Source organism: Oncorhynchus nerka, linkage group LG15 (assembly GCF_034236695.1).
Source record: "Oncorhynchus nerka isolate Pitt River linkage group LG15, Oner_Uvic_2.0, whole genome shotgun sequence".
NCBI classification, from domain to species: Eukaryota; Metazoa; Chordata; class Actinopteri; order Salmoniformes; family Salmonidae; genus Oncorhynchus; species Oncorhynchus nerka.
Window position 1 is genome coordinate 86,538,287 of NC_088410.1, and position 19,430 is coordinate 86,557,716.

General features: G+C 45.4%; 1 pseudogene; it reads right to left on the reverse strand.

The window, feature by feature from the left end:
• Positions 1 to 12,884, reverse strand: part of LOC115143461 (semaphorin-3F-like) — a 115,229-nt pseudogene extending 102,345 nt beyond the window's left edge.
• Between the last annotated feature and the right edge of the window lie 6,546 nt (positions 12,885 to 19,430).

The following is a 19,430-nucleotide window of genomic DNA, read 5'->3' on the forward strand; positions in this document are numbered from 1 at the left end:
CTTTTTCATGAGAAGCAAAGGATCTGCAAGGGTTCACCAAGGAGTTTCTTACATTCATACAAGGAACAATAGTCAGAAGATCATTGATGCCTGTAGTCAATAGTCAATTGCATGTGAAAACAAAACACGTCCTAACATGGACAGTGTGGATGTCTGAATGTTCAGCGCTCCTTGGGTCCTGTTTTGAAGGGACTAGAAAAATGAGACGACAACATCGCTGCATCTACTACTGTGGCTAAAGCCTATTTTTATCCTGTCTGTCATATTTCGATTGGATAAAAAGGCCGCAGCAGACATCAAGAGACACACACACACACACACACACACACACACACACACACACACACACACACACACACACACACACACACACACACACACACACACACACCCATCAGAGACCGGTAGTCTCACACCCCTGCTGAGCGTTGAAACCCTTTGCACAGCAGAGAGTGTGAAACAGAAGGGCCATTTATCAAGCATGCCAAAGTGGCCCCATGTGAAGAAGACTATGGTCTACATGTGATTTTGCATTCTGAAAAAGCATTTCATGTATAGGGAAAACTAAAAACTGCACTGTGGGAAAACTAGAAAAGCTTTATCCGATCTGGTTTCATGGTTGCTAGAATTCTAATCAAAACATAATTCCACAGATGCACACATGCATAGATAGTCAAATTCATAAGGGTACATAAAGCAGTTATCTTAAAACATCAGGCTTGTTACCTTACATGCCCTAAGGAGCATAAAAGTAATGGGGAGGGAAAAACTGTTGAAAGGATATATCAATCTGGGTGAAATAAAGAGAACGGAGTACAGAAGGCTGTGATAAGGAGGAGAACATGGGAGAGCGTGGTGTGTGTAGGAGAGTACTATAAGAGTAAAGAAGGCTGTGAGAATGAGGAGAACATGGGAGAGCCTGGTGTGTGTAGGAGAGTACTATAAGAGTAAAGAAGGCTGTGAGAATGAGGAGAACATGGGAGGGCCTGGTGTGTGTAGGAGAGTACTATAAGAGTAAAGAAGGCTGTGAGAAGGAGGAGAACATGGGAGAGCCTGGTGTGTGTAGGAGAGTACTATAAGAGTAAAGAAGGCTGTGAGAATGAGGAGAACATGGGAGAGCCTGGTGTGTGTAGGAGAGTACTATAAGAGTAAAGAAGGCTGTGAGAAGGAGGAGAACATGGGAGAACATGGGAGAGCGTGGTGTGTGTAGGAGAGTACTATAAGAGTAAAGAAGGCTGTGAGAATGAGGAGAACATGGGAGAGCCTGGTGTGTGTAGAGAGTACAGAAGGCTGTGAGAATGAGGAGAACATGGGAGAGCCTGGTGTGTGTAGGAGAGTACTATAAGAGTACAGAAGGCTGTGAGAAGGAGGAGAACATGGGAGAGCGTGGTGTGTGTAGGAGAGTACTATAAGAGTAAAGAAGGCTGTGAGAATGAGGAGAACATGGGAGAGCGTGGTGTGTGTAGGAGAGTACTATAAGAGTAAAGAAGGCTGTGAGAAGGAGGAGAACATGGGAGAGCGTGGTGTGTGTAGGAGAGTACTATAAGAGTACAGAAGGCTGTGAGAAGGAGGAGAACATGGGAGAGCCTGGTGTGTGTAGGAGAGTACTATAAGAGTAAAGAAGGCTGTGAGAAGGAGGAGAACATGGGAGAACCTGGTGTGTGTAGGAGAGTACTATAAGAGTAAAGAAGGCTGTGAGAAGGAGGAGAACATGGGAGAGCCTGGTGTGTGTAGGAGAGTACTATAAGAGTAAAGAAGGCTGTGAGAATGAGGAGAACATGGGAGAGCCTGGTGTGTGTAGGAGAGTACTATAAGAGTACAGAAGGCTGTGAGAATGAGGAGAACATGGGAGAGCCTGGTGTGTGTAGGAGAGTACTATAAGAGTAAAGAAGGCTGTGAGAATGAGGAGAACATGGGAGAGCCTGGTGTGTGTAGGAGAGTACTATAAGAGTAAAGAAGGCTGTGAGAAGGAGGAGAACATGGGAGAGCGTGGTGTGTTTAGGAGAGTACTATAAGAGTACAGAAGGCTGTGAGAAGGAGGAGAACATGGGAGAGCGTGGTGTGTGTAGGAGAGTACTATAAGAGTAAAGAAGGCTGTGAGAAGGAGGAGAACATGGGAGAATGAGGAGAACGTGGTGTGTGTAGGAGAGTACTATAAGAGTACAGAAGGCTGTGAGAAGGAGGAGAACATGGGAGAGCCTGGTGTGTGTAGGAGAGTACTATAAGAGTAAAGAAGGCTGTGAGAAGGAGGAGAACATGGGAGGGCGTGGTGTGTGTAGGAGAGTACTATAAGAGTACAGAAGGCTGTGAGAAGGAGGAGAACATGGGAGAGCCTGGTGTGTGTAGGAGAGTACTATAAGAGTAAAGAAGGCTGTGAGAATGAGGAGAACATGGGAGAGCCTGGTGTGTGTAGGAGAGTACTATAAGAGTAAAGAAGGCTGTGAGAAGGAGGAGAACATGGGAGAGCCTGGTATGTGTAGGAGAGTACTATAAGAGTAAAGAAGGCTGTGAGAATGAGGAGAACATGGGAGAACCTGGTGTGTGTATGTGAGTACTTTAAGTGACTGACAGGAAGACTCTTTCCTCTTCTCTCTCTCTCCATTTTAACTTCACTCCACACCACAATGTCTCTCTCCCATCCATCCGGTTCAACAGTGCCCTTTCCATGTCATGCCACCTCAGTGCCCATTCCAATTTGCAGCCTGTCCATAGACCGGGTTACGTTAGACAGGCTGATGAGCTGATCCCTGAGATGAGGAAATCTGTCCTTTTCCTGTACACAGGAACAGCTCTGACTCTAATTAAAAGGCCTGGCTATCCCAAACCACAGATTAAGAATAATAAAAACACAGTGATTCTGATTTAATTTGGATGGTATGTCTTTATAACTCTATGGAGAGAGATTGCAGCATGATTAATTAAATACTTAGTTATGGGCTCTGTCTGATCACTGTCGCCTGCTGTCATGAAATACTCTGCTCACACGGGTATAAACAGCATCAGCCTGCCTGCTTTTCATTTGCTGTTCATTCCCTTTGATTGAGAAGAATAGTCTTGAAGTGCTTCAAGTCTTTCTTTTAAAATCCATGACATCACTTCGAGGGGAGAGACAGGGATCATAGCTATACGGTAGTACTATACCAGCAGTCAGATTCATCATTATGCAACAGGGCTGACATAAAACCACACAGAACAGAGGAGATTTAACACGCTCTATTTTCCCTCGGGCCTGTGATCCTAGTTACCGTGACGGTGACGCTGTGACAGAGCTGGTATGTCAAACCCTTCCGCCCTGAGAGGCCTACCCCCCCCCCCCCCACCACCACCACCACCACCTTGCGGCCATCTCCCCTTTCCCCTTTGAAGCGTGCTAAAACAGGGTGCCCATGCTGTGCTAGGTAATCCCCACTCCTCCCTCCCTCCCCTGCCTCCCCTCCCCTCCCTGCTTCTTCCTCCCCTCCCTGCCTCTGCCTCCCTCCCTGTCTCTGCCACCCCTCCCTGCCTCTGCCACCCCTCCCTGCCTCTGCCACCCCTCCCTGCCTCTGCCAACCCCTTACCAACAAGCAACAAGAGAGGGTGTGAGGAGGAGAGGAGGAGGAGGATATAGAGAGAAACAGAGACAGACACTATATTTAGAGCTCAAGCTGTCAACTTCTGTTTTCCCTCCTCGAATAATCAGTCTGACAGCACGACTCCTGCAGAGCAGAGGTTGCTGGGATGCAGTATGCCCCCCCGCCCCATCACCATCTCTAGAGAGAGAGACACAGCCAAGGTAATAATGTTTGCTGCAGGCTTGCGTGCCACAGCCACTGAATATAATTCTGTTGAAGCAATTTTTCAAAGACCTGAGAGTTAAAAAGACAGTCACAGAGTAAAGGAGTGACTGGTCTAGACAGTAAATGTGTGTCAGCATGGTCAGTGATGGTCAGTGATGGTCAGCGATGGTCAGTGATGGTCAGCATGGTCAGTGATGGTCAGCATGGTCAGTGATGGTCAGTGATGGTCAGTGATGGTCAGCGATGGTCAGTGATGGTCAGCATGGTCAGTGATGGTCAGTGATGGTCAGCATGATCAGTGATGGTCAGTGATGGTCAGTGATGGTCAGCATGATCAGTGATGGTCAGTGATGGTCAGCATGGTCAGTGATGGTCAGCATGGTCAGCATGGTCAGTGATGGTCAGTGATGGTCAGTGACGGTCAGCAAGGTCAGTGAGGGTCAGCGATGGTCAGTGATGGTCAGCTTGGTCAGCGATCGTCAGCATGGACAACATGGTTAGCATGTTCAGCATGGTCAACATGGTCAACATGGTCAGCATGGTCAGCTTGGTCAGCGATGGTCAGCTTGGTCAGCGATGGTCAGCATGGTCAACATGGTCAGCTTGGTCAGCTTGGTCAGCATGGTCAGCGATGGTCAGCTTGGTCAGCATGGTCAGCTTGGTCAGCTTGGTCAGCATGGTCAGCGATGGTCAGCATGGTCAGCATGGTCAGCGATGGTCAGCATGGTCAGCGATGGTCAGCTTGGTCAGCTTGGTCAGCATGGTCAACTTGGTCAGCTTGGTCAGCGATGGTCAAGCACAGACTCACTACATGCTGCCGTTGAACTAAAATATCAGAGCACCCGTCGTGACCCACGTGACACAGGGACTGACCGCACTCACTGCACTTGACTTGTCTTGTCTGAGCCCATTCCGAAAACATGCTGCTTTTATATGTATTAAACATTTGCTATCCTGGACATCTATTATAAACACTGTATACATGCACAGCTGGCAGAGCGGAGCGAGCGATAGGGAGGGAGGGAGGGAGGGAGGTGGGATGCAGATTAGAGATGACATGGCATATATCTGTGCAGAGTAAGGGGACGGAATAGCGCAGTTTGAGCAGGGAGAGGAGAGGACGGCAGGCAGGGGCCTTTCACACTGATGTACTAGCTACAGCACGTCCGCTGCCTCTTACTTACATAGTGTGTCTGACATAGCACTCTCTATCCTTACCTAACCGCAGTGGCTCTCTGTGTCAGATGGGTTTGGTGAATCTGTCTTCTGGAGGTGGGAGTGTTTCCATTAATAAGTAATTATGCAAATCATCAGGATATAAAAAGACTGCAAATGTGTTCTGTTTTCATTCTGTCACATCTTGCCTGTCCCTGTTCATATGGTTTAATGTCATGGAATCAGAATGAACTTTCAGACCAAATGAGCACTTAGACAAATAGCAGCCGCCTCTACCTGCTCTGAAAATTAACTGTGAGTAATCCCAAGTAGCAGACATAACTGGAGATCCAGACACGGTCTCCCCAGTGATTATTATACCTTGACAAAGCTTCTTGTCATCTTCAGTGAACCATTGTTTTAAACAGTTGAACCAGCCAGTGGATACAGTATATCCTAACTGATTGTCGAGCAATAACCCTTGTACCTTACATGTTTTGGTCTTATTGGGAGTGTTACTGACTGACTGACTGACTGACTGACTGACTGACTGACTGACTGACTGTCTGTCTGTCTGTCTGTCTGTCTGTCTGTCTGTCTGTCTGTCTGTCTGTCTGTCTGTCTGTCTGTCTGTCTGTCTGCCCAGGGAAGGTTTTGTTCTGCCCAGAAAAACTTAGGAAAGCAGTGGACATAGTCACCCTGAGACTGTCTCTTGACAGGTTAGCTGTGGACAAGATTCCATCAGATCATTGATTGCCATGGGCCTCTGTTCTGGTAAGGCTGGGGCACTTAGCTCTGGCTCTAGTGTCACAATGGACCCAACTAAATAGGAACCTAGGAGCCTGGAAGAGAGATGGATGGAGACCTACTCTGCCAGTCTGGACATGGGCATCTAACTGTCTCCGTTTCACTCTCACACTCACAGACACCCATCCACACAAAGACCACACACACACATTCCCACCTCGTGTCCATTACATGGAGACCGGACTGTGGCCTTTTCCCCTGTCACTCTTGCCTTTCTTTCTTGGCTGGCCATCTCTCTCTCTTAGGCCCTGACAGGGGTGGAAAGCTCAGCTCAAGGCTGGCTCTCAGACAGACTGCGCACAAATAGACTGCCATAATGCTCTCCCTTTCAGTAGACATGTCAGCAAGGGTTTCAGACAACCCATACAGTATAGTAACTAACCGCAGGCAGGCGGAAAGCTGAGAGAGCACCTCCAGCAAGGCATTTAACCATGAATAGGCTTTCCTCTCTTACCAGCCACAGTAGGCATGTCTGCATGTCCGCCCACATTTCTTTCTCTAATCTAAGAAACCTGGGCTATTGTAATCGTAGAGCCGTAGAGAGACACTGAGTGAAGTCTAAGTGAAGTTCACTGTGAGTAGTAGCATAATTCACATAATAGGAAAGCAGAAATATAGCCAGAGCTGATCTGTGTGCTAATATATTCCACCCTGAGAGCACAGACAGGAGAGGTGAGCTAACACTGAGCTCTTTGTGCTACTGTGATAATCACTTAACCATTAAGTTACATGATAGAGAAAGAGAGAAGCCAGGGGAAGTTGAAATAACCTTGAGATTCTGTTTGAGAAATAGTCCAATTATATGACTGTCTGGCCGTGCATTTTCTCCCCCATTTAGAGTGTTCTATTTCCCTCCCTCACCACCAACTCTGTTTCCAGGTGTTTCACCCTGGACCAAAGGCAAAAGGAAAACAACGTTAAACACTTTCGAATGTGACTGAAGATTAGCGCAACGAGCTATTACTAGCTAATATGCTCCCATTCTCCCAAGGTGTGTGTGTGTGTGGGGGGGGGGGGGTGCAGTTAGTGTGACTGGCTCCTGTTTTGGGGTCATGACCCCTGAGGAGCCCCACACCTTGAAATAGCACGTGATTATGGAGCTTGTTGGAGGATAAATATAAGAGTTCTTCTCTCAGAGGCTGAAAGCAGTCAGTCCTATTAGCTCTTTACAAATAAAGATGGCAATGGCTACCCTTAATAAGGAACACAACGGTGGTGCTTTGTTTGTGTTTGTAACATTGTATTACAACGTCCACCATCCACTATTCCCACTGACCCCAAAAGAAAAACACCCAACCAAAAACGGGAGAAAGTGTGTCTAATAAAAAGCATGAGCTGGAGCTCCCCTGGAGGACATGATGTAGTGTCGCGGTGCTGACTAACAGAGAATAAACTGGAAAAACAAAGAATGTCACACACTCCATTAGTATAACCTCCCAATCATTTATTGGATAAAAAAACACCAACGTTTCGGCATAACTGTGCCTTCTTCAGGGTGTCTATATGTCTACCACACTTTCTGTTCTTTGAAAACCTAAGCGCCCACTTTATCTTCATAACCTTAACATGTGTTTGCTAACCAGCCTGCGATAAGCATTTAGAAAAGGCGTTTAACGTGCATGCGAGCATGTAAGTGTATTATTGCGTGTGTGACTAACTGGGAGCATTGTGTTCAACAGTGCTTTATTGTATTCAATAGGTGTAAATGGTGTGTATGTCTGTTTTCGTCACCATTCATCTCATACTACTAAAGCAGTGTGGGAGATGATCGATGCTTACGAGTCCTGAGTGGACATTCCTTTACTCTCAGTTGCTGTTTACTCTTCCCTTATCACGAGTGATAACTCACAGCCTTGCACCGCCTCTGACCCCCTCACTGGCTGCTTTTATAGACCTCACTATATACTACAGACAACTGATATAAACGTACATAGAGAGCTCAGTGCTGATAGGGACTTAAGCTACTTCAATTCAATAATTGAAGATAAGTAAGGTAGGTGGACTGATATTATGGACAACATTCAACAGAAACTATAGACAGATCTGGGACCTTTAACTCAACAACAACAAAAAATCTGAATCAAGCAAAACTGAAAATGTCAGTTGAAAAAATAAATATGATATAACAATTTATAGCTCAGAATGATAGAAAACTACATTTTAAACAACATGGGCAACAATTCCCGAGAGAGCACTTTTCTTAACCATTGTGCTGGGAAATAATCATAGGGAATGTGCTGTCATGTCACAATGGAGTTATGTGATGGCTACCTAGCATGTGACGTGTCTCTCCCCTCTCCCCCCCGGGCCATCCTTTAGCATGTCAATCCTTCACACTTTCACTCATGTAGCAGAAAGCTTTTCTGTCTCCGTTCAGGAAAAAAACGACAGAAGATAAGAGATTTAAAACATTTCTATGAAAATAGAACCTGGATTTTGAGCTGTGAAAAGGAGACAGTAAATGGCAATGTGAACTAATATGACTTGAATATGGATTCAACCAGTGTAGTAGCTGAAAACGGCCTGCTACACATGCATGTGATGCATCAGTCTGGCAGACCACTGTCTCTGTGAGATAGTCTGTAGCACAAGTTCCCTGAGTGAGTTGACTGATGGACACATCCATCTTTCCTCTCCATGTAGCAGGAGCCTACATGAACTCAAGTCCTCAATCAAAGGAAATAAATGATCTCTAATGGCCCCTGCCCTTTACTCCATGTGTTGATGTTTCAGGTACATGCCATGTCTGTGCTTTTATGTTTATACACACAGTTAAATCTGTGTGTGTGTCTGTGTTGCAAGGCACCCGCACGCAGCTTCAAAGCAATCAATAATGCCAGAAATACTAAACAAACTCCTGAACTAGCTTCAGTTAAGCCGCCTGACAGTCTGAGTCCTCAGCAGAAAGGACTGGCCCAAGTCTAACCACACTGATGACCAGCAGGTGGTCGACAGCAACTACAACTCATCCAAGATTACGACATATAATAACACAAAACAGTACACGAGAAAAAAATATTTAGAACAAACTGTCTACAAGTCTGACATTGAAACTGGAGGGGAAGGTTTCAACCTCAGTGTTTGACAATAGACCAACCGGATTAGAGAATACTTTTGGACCACCAGACCACACTGGCGGTATTAGCCAGAAGTAACACTGATGCCACAGGTTAGGTTTCACATTTAGGCAACACAGTGTACTGTACCACAACTGCTTCAATAGACAGAGATTGCCATCATGAAAAAGTAGGTGCAAGAGGTTGTGTAAAGCTTGGAGTGTCGAAATCAAAAAGCTTGTTTAAAAACAGTTGGATGGCTAGAAAGAGATTAGTTGCATTTTTAAGAGGGTAGATATACACTTGTTAAAATTCAGCTAAGCACCCTTGGCAAGCTCCAAGGAATCTTGACCCCATGCATATGCTTTTTAAAATGTGCAGCAAAACAATTGGCTCACCAAGGTCCATAAAGGAATAAATATGGGCACATTTAAAAGCAATTCCCCTCAGCGTGAGCCAAAATGACACAATTAGAAAATGTGCAGCTCATGTTCAATTCTAGTCACCAACAAAGTAAAGATGCTCTGTCAAGCATATAGGTCTCTCAAAAACCAATTAAAAACAAAAAAGGAACTAATTGAAAGGAAATGGGAAAGAAATTACCAATTTGGAGCAGTGTGATTGTGAAAACAAACTTGATTAGAGAGTGAAAACAGACAGGTGAGAGAGAGAGAGAGAGAGAGAGAGAGAGAGAGAGAGAGAGAGAGAGAGAGAGAGAGAGAGAGAGAGAGAGAGACACTCAGGTTGCCCAATTCTACATACTTGCAGACAAAAAGGAAAAGTGCAGAATCTCCTCTCTGTCCCCAAGTGAGGTGATGAGGATTTAAAGTCATCTGGAGGCTTTGCGAGTCCTCTGCTCCTTTGAGCTCCAACCCAGGGTTCACCTAACGATTAGCCTACAGATGCAGGATATTAGTTTGAGGCCATTCGCTACAGCAGGAAAATAATCCTGTAGCAACAGGAAATGTGAAATAAGTGGATTATAATTAATACATTTCTGTAAGGGTTGATACATTTTTCATAAGGGAAGATTTTCAAAGTGGAGATTAAAAACTTCAGAAGCCTTTTTATACCTCAAATACACGACAAGTTTTACATTCCCTTCAATTCCCTGCAACAGGGTGATCAAAGTAAGACCCTACACTTGTAAATAGACACAGCAATTAGGTCTACAAGACATTAGAGATGATGTCCATAAAGAACCATTTTGAAGGTACAGTTCAAAACACAGACAGGGCCTCATGTGACATTGAAAGGCATTCATAATACGCTGGGCCCCTCTAAATGTGGACACGGCCAAGTGTTGAATCCAACTTGATTCCAGAGGGGAGCTGAGGGCAGGCAAAGCCCTGTTGGAGGACTGTGCTAGTCAGTCAGTCAGTCGGTTTAATGAAGATGTGCTCTCTGATCTCTGAACAGTAGGAACAAACAGCACCTCTCCTCATCTCTCTCATCGCCCCCTCTCTCAACAGATAATCAAGTTTCAGCCAGAGAGAGAGAGGGATGGGCACTGACTGACACCATGGTGTGCCAAAATAAGCGCATAGCTGGCTATAACGGCAGTCTAGTCCCCCTAAACCCTACATTTCACCAAGAGCAGACAAAGCTAGGAGGAACTGTGAAAATAGTGAAAATAAAAACATAGAAGCAACCACAAGAGCTCAGATACAAGGACATTCTATCCACCTGTTTTCAGTCACAGAGAACCACACAAACTATTTGAGATATCTGAAAGTGTGAGTGGCTTACCTTTGAAGGAGAGGAAAACCCGAGGGGCAGAGAGGGGCTCAATGGGCAGTGTGGGCAATGCTTCGGCCGACAGGGCCAGCAAGGTGGACAGCCACCATAGTTTGTCCCACAGCATGGTCCCTCCGCTTCCAGAAACAGAGGAGAAACAGTCCAGGAAGCTGGGGGGGGGAGAGAGAGAGAGAGAGAGAAGGAGCGGGAGAGAGGGAGAGAGAGAGAGAGAGAGAGAAGGAGCAGGAGAGAGGGAGAGAGAATGATCAGCTCTGTACCACACCCCATACTCACACCTGCAACACACTGGACCTACCAACTCCTTCTGAGTTAGGGTTCTGTGCCATTTTTCACGAAAAAAAGTGTTGCATGTTGTAACTATCAACACTAAGTGAATGTTTATGCATCCATAGAGGATATTTATCATACAAATTCCATCTTTCACTGTCACACCTCTTATAAAAAGGGAAGTGTTGTTGAGGGGGGATACATCACAGATGAGACCTGCAGTATCTTGTCCTCCCAGGTACAGACCACTACAAAGCAACAGAGAACGTAAATGTAGGGATGAAATTGTTGGGGCGCGGTACGAGATCGGCGTTCGTTCACATTGAATTACAGTTTCCCCCTCAACTATTCTGCATCTTCATGAATCTAATTTTACTCCCGAGACCCCCGCAACATCCCCATCGCTGTCACATTCTATAACCCACCACTCCACAGTTCCCTCCTCCCCAGCGTCTCCGCAGACCCCTAAAAAACGTAGGTCTGGCGGGTCTGCCCCGCTAACCGATGCCCTGTCACGCAAAAAAAAGACCTCATACACGCATATAGGTTTACTTTTATGCCCAGTGAACGAGTCTGTTGTCAAATATGTTACCTGGAGATATTTTACGCAGACGTAGCACAGCACACTGGCATCTCCAAAAATGGACAGTAATCTCAATAATAAAACCTGCGACGTTTAATTAAGGTGACATGATAAAAGCCTATGATTAACCTAATGTGGTAATTTAACAAAACACCCCGTAAGTAGAGATAATGTTAATATTAAGTCTGATTTATGAGGTTTGGAGCTCATAAAGGCTACTCAAAGACATGTTTTGCCATCTAATCCCTCCTGCATGGCACTGTACTGCTCGTAACGCGGGTCAACAGGGTATGAGGTCAAGCTGTCACGAAGGGATTTAGGATCAAGTTCCCAATGAGAGCCTCAACCCTCCAGGTTAGGACAGACCTCCAAGCGTAAAATTCCAAATTATAGCCTGCCATTTTGCCCAAATAAAGCGTGACTGCGTTTAAAATGATACGACATTGTTATTGCTAAACATTAATTATTCCGTTGAGAAGTCTGTGCAATAAGTTAAATTAGGCAACACTTAACATTTCAGACTGGCTTTAACTGGGAAATGCTTGTGTTATAACAGAATAACAAAGGCTATTGACTGTTTTAAACCACCCACTAATAGCAGCACAGATTTCTACAGCCTGTTGGATAAAGAAACTCGAGCGCTATAAAATGCTCGCTTCTTGCGACGCTCTTGAGAAGTACAGCAGCTCAAAAGACTATGCAAGAGCTCCCACAGCAGTTTGAAATGCAGAGAAATCTGCAAAGTATCGAAACGGGTTTATTATGGATAAAATCATGCGATAGTCTACTACGTGGAGTGAAAGGTTAGGCTATATTGTTCCTCATGCCGGCACAATGCAACAAAATAATACATTATCATAATATTAACAATAAAAAGAAACCATTAAAACTGGATTTGATTACACAAAGCATTAGCTTCTTATTTGTCTACACTTAAATCAGTAGACTTAAAATAGTATATATTATTATAGACAATAGGCCTAATTCACCAATTATTGTTCGACTCAATTACTGGAGCCATTGTGTTTTGATTGTAATCTCTTAGGATAATAAATAATTCAACATGGACATATGAGTCATGATTTGACTGAAAAAGCTTAGGCCCTATGCATCAAAACATTAGAGCTAAATAAAGGAGCCTACAGTTGTGCCTACCTGGTTATTATTGCCCGGTGTAAATGATGTTGAATCCAGTTATACAAGTCATTGAGAAGGTAGTAAACAAAATCCTATTCAATTATATATTAGTGTAGCCTACGAATGAAGCAGCGGACATCCTACACGATTCCCTGGTAACAAATATATAGGTTCCAAATGAACTTGTTAATCACCTCAGCTTGCAATATTTGTGTCCTCTATGCTATTTTCTCAGTCTATTGTGTACAATCCCACTTTGTTGTTCTCATAATGAGCGTTATTCCTTGAAATGGAGTAGTTGCTAAAGTTGAAACGCGGCGCACGCAACACAGCTCTGTAAGCTACTGAAGGGGAAACGCATTGGCAGGTGGATACAATGCGCTCGCCGGTATCCTGCATAGACACACCCATGGGGCGGGAACTTACCTTAGCAGCGACGCCTCTGTACCTCCCTCTTGAAAATAAACTGGAACACAACCGCAAGATTTCACGTCTACAATATCCAGGGTCCACAGGTATAGTAACTTCAAAACTTGACGTTTCTGAATATATACTGAACAAAAATATATACGCAACATGCAACAATTTCAAAGATTTGACATAGTTACAGTTCATATAAATAAATAAATAATACCCTAATCTGTTGATTTCACATGACTGGGAATACAGATATGCATCTGTTCATCACAGATACCTTAAAAAAAAGGTAGGGAGGTGGATGGAAAACCAGTCAGTATCTTGTGTACACAATTTGTCTAATGCAGCATGCCACGTCTCCTTTGGATAGATTGGGCTGTTGATTGTGGCCTGTGGAATATTGTCCCGCTCCTCTTCAATGGCTGTGGAAAGTTCCTGGATACTGGCAAGAATTGGAACACTTCGATCCAGAGAATTCCAAACATGCTCAATGGGTTACATGTCTGGTGGGTATGCAGGCCATGGAAGAACTGGGACATTTTCAGCTTCAAGGAATTGTGTACAGATCCTTGCGACATGGGGCCGTGCATTATCATGCTGAAACATGAGGTGATGGCGGTGGATGAATGGCACAACAATGGGCTTCAGGATCTCGTCACAGTATCTCTGTGCATTCAAATTGTCAATAAAATCAATAAAATGCTATTGTGTTTCTTGTCCGTAGCTTATGCCTGCCCATAACATAACCCCACCGCCACCATGGGGCACTCTGTTCACAACATTGACATCAGCAAACCGCTGGTCCACATGACACCATACACGTGGTCTGCGGTTGGATGTACTGACAAATTCTATAAAATGACACTGGAGATGGCTTATGGTAGAGAACTGAACATTCAATTCTTTGGCAACAGCTCTGGTGGATATTCCTGAAGTCAGCATGCCAATTGCATGCTCCCTCGAAACTTGAGACATCTGTGGCATTGTGTTGTGTATCTGTACATTTTAGAGTAGCCTTTTATTGCCCCCAGTACAAGGTGCACCTGTGTAATGATCATGCTGTTTAATCAGCTTCTTGATATGCCACACCTGTCAGGTGGATGGATTATCTTGGCAAAGGATAAATGCAATAAGGTTCGAGGGGATGTGGTATATTGGCCATATATCACAAATAACAGCCCTTAGCTGTGGTATATTGGCCATATACCAAACTCATGAGATGCCTTACTGTTATTATAAACTGGTTACCAACATAATTAGAACAGTAAAACGTCTTTGTCATTCCCATGGTACATCATGGCTTTCAACCAATCAGTATTCAGAGTTCAAACCACCCAGTTTATAATTGTAAAGAAAATCAATTTTGCGCATGTGCACAACTACAGATAAATCCGACAGGAGAGTTTGAGTTATCTCAGCTCACTGGTCACTATAGCAGCACCCACCCGTAGCACGCGCTCCAGCAGGTATATTTCACTGGTCTCCCCCAAAGCAAAATCCTGCTCTGGCCGCCTTTCCTTCCAGTTCTCTGCTGCCAACAACTGGAAAAATCACTGAAGCTGGAGACTCATATCACCCTCACTATTTTTAAGCATCAGATATCAGAGCAGCTTACAGATCATTGCACCTGTACATAGCCCATCTGTAAATAGCCCATCCAACTACCTCATCCCCATATTGTTATTTATTTAATTCATATTTTTTTAAAACGTGTTTTGCTCCTTTGCACCACAGTATCTCTACTTGCACATTCATCTTCTGCACAACTCACTCCGCTGTTTATTTAAGAAATTGTAATTATTTCGCCACTACGGCCTATTTATTGCATTGCCTCCCTTATCTTACCTCATTTGCACACACTGTATATAGATTATTTTCTATTGTGTTATTGACTGTACGTTTGTTTATTCCATGTGTAACTCTGTGTTGTTGTTTGTGTCACACTGCTTTGCTTTATCTTGGCCAAGTCGCAGTTGTAAAGGAGAACTTGTTCTCAACTGGCCTACCTGGTTGAATAAAGGTGAAATAAAAACATGTATGTAGGAATGTCCGTCCGTGTTGGTACATAGAATATTCCTCAAATGCATATATCATAAATTGCTATTGCAAATAGAAGTATTATGTTCAACAACTGACATTTTCAGATATTATTTTGACAAACACACTCTGGTGCTTACAATTAATTCTCTATTGTTATAGATTTGTTGGGCGCTGACATCAGTGATCTTTGTGATATGACTTTCTTTAAGCACGTACTGATGAAACTGTGACTTAATATTTTTTTCTTACTTTTATTATTGTCCTGTAAATGGTTCAGTGCCTATCATTTAGGCTGTGTGTAGAATGGGGCATAAAGGAAATTACCTCTACTAATAAATTACTACTAAATTATAGTGATAAGCAAAACAGCATACAAATTTGGCTTGTGTATTCATTTGCCTGTAACTAATCATATTTCCATTATGTTTACATAAAAAAGAGAATACTTAAAAATGAGAAGATCCTACCATGGAAAAGATGACTTGGTGGACATAAAGTGGAAAGGAGGGGAAATAACTCACACCATGCAGCAGAACCCCTTCAGCTGTGGGGTCTTTGTAATGCAGGTTTGATAGTTATATTTTCAATGATGAATGGTTAGCTGTTATGTGACAATTAGGTATTTTTTGGTGTAGATGGCCAAGGAAGTTGCACAGAACTTCCCCAACATCCCCTCCCAAATTGATATGGAACCTTCAAAAACACATTGTCACGATGTCTGCCGTCGTTGCCTCTCCTTGTTCGGGCGGTGTCGGTGGTCGACGTCACCGGTCTTCTAGCCATCACTGATCCATTTTTCATTTTCCATTGGATTTGTCTTGTCTTCCACACACCTGTTTTCAATCCCATTCATTGCCTGTTGTGTATCTAACCCTCTGTTTCCCCTCATGTCTTTGTCAGACATTGTTTATTGTCAGTGTTGTGTTTGTTGTATAGGTGCGCGACGGGTCCTCATACCCATGTTTGTTTATATTCTGTTCTTATTAAGTGTTATGGAGAATGTTACATGGACATTCATTAAAAGACTCCATTTTACACTCCGTTTGACTCTCCTGCGCCTGACTTTCCTGCCACCTATACACATGACTCTGACAGAATCTCTGATCCCAAAAATATGAAGTCAGCAGGAGAGGACACTACGCTCATGGAGGTGGAGGAACGCGTCCGGGAACAAGCGGAGGAGATGGACTTTTTGAGCGCTGTCATGGATCGCATTGCCTAGAATATGACCCGCTGGGAGAGACAGGGAGTTTCTCCAGCGCCACCACCACCACCACCGGGATCTCCCTTGAATGCTTTTCCCCCTCCTGAACCAAACGAGATCCATTTATCCCTACCCACGGGATACAACGGAGATACTGCCGGCTGCCAGGATTTCCTCCTTAAACTGAACTTGTATCTGGCGATGGTCTCCCCAGTACCATCAGACCGTGAGAAGAGTTGCGCCCTTGTCTCATGCCTCACCGGGAAAGCCCTGGAGTGGGCCAGCGCTGTGTGTAGAGGAGGATGCGGCGTTGGACCATTTTGAGGAGTTCACCCGCCATTTCCGGATAGTATTCGACCACCCACCCGAAGGCAGAGCGGCGGGTGAGCGCCTCTATCATCTGAGGCAGGAGACGAGGAGTGCACAGGAGTTTGCTTTGGAGTTTAGGACCTTGGCTGCCGGCGCTGGATGGAGTGACAGGGCCCTGATCGACCATTACCGTTGTAGTCTACGCGAGGATGTCCGTCGGGAGCCGGCCTGTACATTTACATTACATTTAAGTCATTTAGCAGACGCTCTTATCCAGAGCGACTTACAAATTGGTGCTTTCACCTTATGACATCCAGTGGAACAGCCACTTTACAATAGTGCATCTAGGTCTTTTAAGGGGGGAGGGGGGGTGAGAAGGATTACTTTATCCTATCCTAGGTATTCCTTAAAGAGGTGGGGTTTCAGGTGTCTCCGGAAGGTGGTGATTGACTCCGCTGTCCTGGCGTCGTGAGGGAGTTTGTTCCACCATTGGGGGGCCAGAGCAGCGAACAGTTTTGACTGGGCTGAGCGGGAACTGTACTTCCTCAGTGGTAGGGAGGCGAGCAGGCCAGAGGTGGATGAACGCAGTGCCCTTGTAGAGACACCACCCTCACCTTCGACCAGCTGGTGGACATGTCCATCAGGCTGGACAACATGCTGGCTACTCGTGGACGTCTAGATCGGGGTCTGGTTGTTCCATCCTCCCGCACCCTCTCTCCCGAACCTATGGAATTGGGAGGGAAGGTGCGCAGAGAGACCGGAGGATGTTCCCGCTGGAGCACCATGTATGGTCGCAGAGGTCACACTGCTGGTTGGTGCCGGGTTGGTTCCTCTGGGAATATAGAAGGCAGGCAGGGCACTCTGGCATCACCCCAGGTGAGTAGACACCATTCTCATCCAGAGCCCTCTGTTGCACTAATGTTTACCTCTGTCACTTTTCTGGATTTTTCCCTGCATTCCCAGTATAAGGCGCTAGTAGATTCAGGTGCGGATGGGAATTTCATTAATAAAAATTTAGCTCATAGTTTAGGGATCCCTATTGTTTCTGTGGATATGCCTTTCCCTATTCATGCCTTAGATAGTCGACCATTAGGGTCAGGGTTTATCAGGGAGGTAACCGCACCTTTGTGTATGATAACACAGGAGGGTCACAAGGACAAGATTAGTATTTTCCTTATTGATTCTCCTACGTATTCTGTGGTGCTAGGCCTACCCTGGTTAGCTTGTCATAACCCCACTGTTTCTTGGCCACAGAGGGCTCTCAAGGGGTGGTCGCGAGAGTGCTTAGGTAGGTGTTTAGGGATTTCCGTTGGTGCTACTACGGTGGAAAGTCCAGACCAGGTCTAATATGCCGATTTGGCTCTCGCCTTCTGTAAAAAGAAGGCACTCAATTACCACCCCATCTACGGGGGGATTGTGCGATAGATCTCCTGGTATATGCTGCGTATCCCAGGAGTCACGTGTATCCCCTGTCTCAAGCGGAGACGGTGGCTATGGAGTCATATTTCTCTGAATCCCTGCGTCATGGGTACATTCAGCCATCCATTTCACCCGTCTCTTCGAGTTTCTTTTTTTGTGAAAAAGGATGGCAGTTTACGCCCGTGCGTTGATTATCGAGGTCTAAATAAAATCACGGTGGAATATAGTTACCCGCTACCTCTGATAAATACGGTTATTGAGTCAATGCAAGGGGCAGGCTTCTGAGATCCAATTTTGTGAAGGAGTATGTACAATCTGGTGCGTATTCGGAAGGGTGATGAGTGGAAGACGGCATTTAGCACCACCTCAGGTCATTATGAGTACCTTGTCATGCCATATGGGTTGATGAATGCTCCATCAGTCTAACAATCATTTGTAGATGAGATCTTCAGGGACCGGCACGGGCAGGGTGTAGTGGTGTATATAGATGATATACTCCGCTACACGCGCCGAGCATGTGTCCCTGGTGCGCAGGGTGCTTAGTCGTCTGTTGGAGCATGATCTATATGTCAAGGCTGAGAAATGCTTGTTCTTCCAACAATCAATTTCCTTCCTAGGGCATCGCATTTCCACTTCAGGAGTGGAAATGGAGAGCGACTGCATTGCAGTGGTGCGTAATTGGCCGACTCCAACCACGGTAAAGGAAGTGCAGCGTTTTTAGGGTTTGCCAATTACTACCGGAGGTTTATCCGTTGCTGCTCCCATTACCTCACTGCTAAAGGGGGGCTCGGTGCGCTTGCAGTGGTCGGCTGAGGCAAACAGGGCTTTTGGACACATGAAGACTTTGTTTACCTCGTTGCCTGTGTTGGCTCATCCGGATCCCTCTTTGCCATTCATAGTGGAGGTGGACGCATCCGAAGCTGGGATAGGAGCAGTGTTCTCTCAGCGTTCTGGTACGCCACTGAAGCGTCGCCCCTGTGCTTTCTTCTCGAAGAAGGGAGCTGTTAGCTGTCTTAAAAGCCTTGAAGGTGTGGAGGCATTGGCTTGAGGGGGCTAAACACCCTCTTCTCTTCTGGACTGACCACCGCAATCTGGAGTACATCCGGCAGGCGAAGAGACTGAATCCTCGCCAGGCAAGGTGGGCCATGTTTTTCACTTGTTTTGTTTACTCTTTCTTACAGACCAGGCTCCCAGAACATTAAGGCAGACTCATTGTCTCAGCTGTATGACACAGAGGAGCGGTCTATGGATCCCACTCCCATACTCCCAGCTTCGTGTTTGGTGGCGCCAGTAGTGTAGGAGCTGGACGCAGATATTGAGCGTGCGTCACGTGCAGAGCCCTCTCCCCCTGAGTGTCCAGCTGGACGTCTGCTGTCCGCAACCGATTTTATCCATTGGGCTCACACGTCACCCTCTGGTCATCCTGGGATAGGTCGGACGATGCGCCGTCTTGATGGGAGGTACTGGTGGCCCACTTTAGCTAAGGACGTGAGGATATATGT